At 33.2% G+C, this 6013-nt stretch overlaps 1 pseudogene; it reads right to left on the minus strand.

Annotated features, from left to right (window-relative positions):
- Positions 1–223: 223 nt before the first annotated feature.
- Positions 224–2981, minus strand: LOC126837429 (UDP-glucosyltransferase 2-like; annotated as a pseudogene).
- Positions 2982–6013: the final 3032 nt, after the last annotated feature.

The following is a 6013-nucleotide window of genomic DNA, read 5'->3' on the forward strand; positions in this document are numbered from 1 at the left end:
TACATACGAATTTAACCCCTATAACTCATGAAAAATATCAAGTTTAGTACCAAATTTGCGGGGTAATTTTTTTTTTTTACATAATACTACGCTATATTACACCAATCAATTGCCCGAAAAGAAGTTTAATGGTTCGGGAATAATTATTATTGGTGAAGTTCATACATTTTGTAAAAACTAATAAATCTGTTATATAAATCACAAATCACGAATAACACAAACATTACTCGGTTTTGAACTTCAACTGGAATAAAAATTGTTTCCGTATAACATATAAACTTTTATAAATAATAAAGTTAATGACTAAACATGTGGCTAGTATCAGGGATAGAATGTCTAGAAGGTAGTATTCGTACCACGTGAGATCGAACGCTTTTGTCTTTAGATGTTGTGCACCATTATGTCGTACAAGATATCCCATCCAGTAAGCTGCTGATTTAGCGGGTGACATTGGGCGGTCCTTGAAACGCTTAGAAGCTAGTTAAGCGTTAGACGAGTACCTGATTTTAAATAACGAAAGTACAGATTAACAAATATGCCAATTTAAATATGCCTTAAAAGTATTGAAAAGTTAAATGTTATGTATAGGAACACAGAGTAGACCAACTTATAACTTTTGTATTATTATCTATCAGCAAAGATCTGGAAGATAGTTATTAAAGGAGGACCAAAATCCTTACATTTTGTCGTTAATTAGCTTATTAACAGATTCAAAAATTTTCATTTGCATCGTCCGATATTTCAATATTGTTCATTTATAACGTAATATTTTTTGCTGTGGTTTTTTTACTTTTTGTCGTTGATTAATGTGTTAACCGATTCAAAAATTTCAGTTTCAGTGACGGTCATCACGTCGAGTGAAATGGCCATTCCGGCGTCAACGAGATTATCAATGTTTCTCGGTTGATCGTAGAGCAGTGGAAACCCTAGCATTGGAACTCCGGCATCGACAGCTTCATACAAGCCAGATATTCCACCGTGCCCGATTAACAGGAAAAAAACTAACAAAAATATATTTATGTATACATAAATCTTATCCCTGATTCTTACAAAGAATATCACGTTGGGGGAACCACTTTTTCGTCATCACGTTGTCCGGTTTGTCTTCCATTTCGCTCTCATATTTCCACAGTATCCTCTGGGGGAGGCGCGCAAGAGCTAGTTTAAATGCGGTTGTTAATGCGGTCTGGAAATGATGACATTTTTACTGTCGATCCAAACGTGAAGTAAATAAATCCATTTGGTGAATTTTCAATAAACTCCCGTATATCCTAACGTAAATATTGTAATCAATTAATTTTATGAAAGTATTAAAGCTATTACTATTATAGCAGTATCTACGTGCGAGACATAGTGAACTGCAAAACAGGTGTTGTCCACATGCTCGGCTCAAGGGGAAGAGGGAGGGTGACAGGTGTTAAGTCAAATGAATAAAATGTGTAACATTTTATATGTGGAAAAAACATTATAATAAAGAAATTTATATTTAAATTTGTATGGTTAAGGGTTTTATGTATGTGGCTGATATGTAGATACAAAATATATAATTAGGGTATTACTTCACGTTGGAATACGTGAAGTAAATAACTCCATTCGGCGAATTTTCAATAAACTCTCGTGTGTCCTGAAGTAAATATTGTAAACAATTAATTTTATGAAAGTATTCAAATTTAAAGCTATTACTATTATTAGCAGTATTTATTAATTAACCGTAATCATAAGCAACCCAAGACCTAGCATTAACGAGATGTCTATCACTTCTGAAACACGTGTATGACATTAATTAAGTAGTTTGTGTAAAAATATTAGCTTTGAATAAGATTTTTTTTTGTTTCTTAAGTGGTGTTGTCCGAAAACTCATATTTTAGACTTTCCTTGCTAAAATCGTTTGTTATTAGTGGTTATGTAAGACTCACATTTCTGATAAAATTTTAGTGATATTTATTAACGAGTTTGCTTAAGAATCCTTTTAGCTTCGATGCAAAGCGAGAAGGTATTGGTTTTACTCTGATGTGTGTTTTTTTTTTATCTGTATACACTGTAACTTCTTTAATACTGGACCAATTCTTTCGAATAGCAACTCTATAAATCGCAATTTTCATCTAGTTGGTACTTTGGGGGGGGTAAAAGTAGAAAAAGTTTACTTCTTCACAGACGAACTTTGGAAAAACCAAAAAAAAACCGTACGAGTTTTTAAGTTAGAACTTTTACTGGCTATAATTTCGAGAAAAAGAGTCGGATCGAGTTGCAATTTATAAAGAATAATTATCAATATTTGAAAGTGATTTTATTCAATTTTATCACTTTTATTTATAATAGTTCCTGTAGACCTGTGACCTCTCCGTTTCCTCATTGCTTTGATTACATTATGCCTATACTCTACTGTACTAGTCCTCTCGGATAAAATCACTTTCAAATTAACGCTTTGATGCTCATTTGTAAATACAGAACCTTAATTTAAAACTTTCTAACTTTTCTGGTTTATACTGTGCTTGGTTTGGACTGTACTGGCTTGAAAATACTAACTACCGATTTGCATCGAAGCGCTTTTTCTAAAGTGATTTTATCACTTTCAGATTTAAAAATTCCTGTAAACCTGTGACCTCCCCGTCCCTGCAATGCCCCGACCCAACTATGCTCCGTCCCCGCTATGCCCCGACCCCACTGTACTGGTTTTTTTTTTTTCTACCGCTGATGTGGAATGAAATCTAGTGATATTAGACTCGTACCCTTTCTTATTCACATCGTCCGGTCAGTGTATTTCTTGTCTTTTTAGTTGTTTATTTATGACTTACGTTTGGTATTTCATTGGGTCCAGGAAGATGAATGCCGCCGATTTCTTTGAAATTGGGTGGCAGGGGTCTGGCCGGTTCGACGATGAAATGGCTGTTTGCAAACACCAAGGACGGCTTGACCGGTTCAATATAGTCGTACGGTCTGGGGTTGGACTTCACGGCTCTCGTTTCAAAATACCACAACATAATTTTGCTGTATTTTTTAGGCGAGAAAGTTGAGCAAACGTTGTTGAAATGTCTTTGGGTAGCCGAATGACGACATGAAATTTGACACACACGCAGGGTTTGGATCTTCACCCAGAAACGACGCCTCCAAGTAAGTCGGCATTGGTGAAGGAAAGAGGTAAATTAAAGGTAGACGGAGACGACGAACCAAATGTGACATGCAATCGGAAACTAATGTTTCGGCGACGATGACATCAAAGTGTTCAGTGTTGCCCGCAGTCATGATGGCTTCTATTTTAGAATTTGAAAACGTAATATCACATGCTCTTCTGTTACGGTATATAACGTGTCTGAGTAGGTTATTGGGAGGTTTTAGCTGTTCTTTAAGTTCAACTAAATCCACGTCTATACGCTTTGGTCCCTTAAAAATATGTTCTGTATAGTTTTCTCGTTGGCCTTTTTGGAAACCAAGTGAAAACCGTACCGTTATGACCGGCGTCGGTCAGCGAATGCAAAAATCCGTTCATGAAATTCCAATGATCTTTTGCCGCCATCGTGTGCACGGCTAAGACCCGCAAACCAGCCTGGGTCGGATTCAAATACAACAAAGCGAACTCCAAAAACACCGTGACAACCGAAAATAAAAACATGATTATAAGACTAATTATTATTGTGTTGTACTTTTATTAATGACGAGTCGAAATCCATCAATATCACACGCGTCACTAGTATTTTGTAATATGGAAGGCAGTCGGCACATTGTTTTAATCGACAGATTGTCTATTACGACTGATTACATTGTATAACAACAATACCTATATAGAAATTGTTTGACTAATTATTTACCTATTACTGCTTACGATAACATGTTCATTGTTTGAGGGGTACGGCGATATAATTCCAATAGACTTCGTATATAATAAAAATAAAATAACGACCTCTCTAAATATATATATTTGAATATTATTATGTTGTTTATACTATGTATATATTTTTTTACATACGTGTTGTTGTTTACGGTAAAACTTGACTATACAAACAATTATTGTGAAAAATTATTAATGATTCGGTGCGGAGCTGATAAAGTGATGTTTTTTCAACGATGTGTTTTTTTTATTTTAATTTTTTTGTGTCTTTCTTCAATATTTTCTAAGTCACTGAACCGATTTTTCGTGTTGCGACTCTGTGTAGAGCGATCCATCTGATGTAATACACTCATTTTCTCGGAAAATTTAAATATTTTGAAAATTGTTTTTGGTTTATACTTCTGAGGGGGGAGCAGGCAAGTCTTATGTATAGGGCGTCACGTATAAAAGGCACATACAAGTTAGAAAATCCAAATCGATAAAAAATAAATAAACATTAATATTTTCAGAAATATAATCATATTTTATAGGGTCTAATGATGAATTATTCACCATGGTCTCAAAACTGTTTGACTTTGACACAAGTCTGTACAAATTATAAACTACTAAATAATTATTATTACTTCCACATCAGGGTAATACATTATAATGTTTATGGAAAATACCCAAATATTCAGTAGCCGGAGCATAAATGTCAATTATCAAAAATATGTTTACAAAATGTTCACTACTGCTGTATATGCACGGCTAAAACTCGTAAGCCTACCTCTGTTGGATGTAAAAACAATGAAGCGAACGTCAAAAACGACGACACAATCGACAGTAAAACCATATGATTATGAGGCAAATTATTTCATTAGTTATACTTTTGTAATGAATGATTGAAGAAATGTATCCATGGGTAAGGATGCACTCGAGTGTCTAATTTGTAGATATTTCAAAAAAAATTTGATTGATTAATAGTTATCATAAATCCGCAAATTTAGGCGTTAACAAATCATAAAATTAAGATAAAACTTTCCACTTCTAATAATTATTTGACGAATTTAATCTTACTAGTGAGATTAAGCGTTCACACATCAGTACAAAAGCATTTCAGTGCTTTAATTAAAATGGAAACAATAAAACGATTGCAAACAATAATTATGAAAAAGTATGAGTTTTATACAGGGTGATCATTTTATCGTGAACCACTCAATATCAATATAATATACTAAAAATGTTGACTGGTATCGACCAGTTTTGGATATTTATTTTTGAAGTTGTTGAAGTTTCAAGTTTAGGGCAAGAGAAAAGGTAAAGCGTAGTATTACTTTTATCAGCTCGCACTTTCCAACTGCACTTTCCTACCCATCCTAACTTTTAAAGTCTTAAAACTTTAAAAAAAAGTCGTTTAAAACTGGTCATCAACCAGTCAAAATGTTTAGTACGTTATTCTCAATTTAAAATGTTATTGGAATGTATGCGTTACCATTTAGGTTTAAAAGTCGCTATTAAAAAATCTAAGTCGAGACCCTATTAGATATTGAGTGGATCGCGATAAAACTATCACCCTGTATCTCACCCTGTATTATTAATTTGTGTGTTATTTTTTTCCAACAATTAAAAAAAAGAATATTATAACAAATTATATTTATGTAGATATATTGTCACTAAAATGGCTTTGTGCCAAAGCAGCATCGACAAAATGTCTTAAAAATGACCTTTGAGAAAAACTGATAAGATTTTGTTTAGAGTTTTGTCGTTTTAAAAAAGCTAATTTATAACAAGAAATTTACATTTTCTACTCTAAGCAAAGCTTCGGTGGTACCTAATTTAATTGAGGTGTTTTTTCTTTTATGGTTTTTGGTTTTCTTCAAAAAAAAAAACACAGACCATTGGTCTTAATTAAATTTAGTTTAGCAACATAGTGTTTGAAAATTGCACGGTGCATACAAATTCAAAATTTCACCTCAAAAGGTTTATAACTCAAAAATAAGCGGCCGAAGAAAATTTCAAAAATTTCAAAATCATGGCCGGGGATTGTAACCGTGGACTGATCCGCTGGGATTGGGCAATAACACTTAAAAGTATGTAATAAAATCAACCTTAACGAAATATAAGAGCAAAATAATTTATTAAACAATCAAAACTACATTTTATGTGATATACTACATACATGCACTAATTGAATAACAGTTAATAATT

This window comes from Adelges cooleyi, unplaced genomic scaffold (assembly GCF_023614345.1).
Source record: "Adelges cooleyi isolate 19-005CV unplaced genomic scaffold, UGA_ACOO_1.1 ACOO_flye_CR_arks_rails_tigmint_CR_PRNA_249, whole genome shotgun sequence".
NCBI lineage: Eukaryota > Metazoa > Arthropoda > Insecta > Hemiptera > Adelgidae > Adelges > Adelges cooleyi.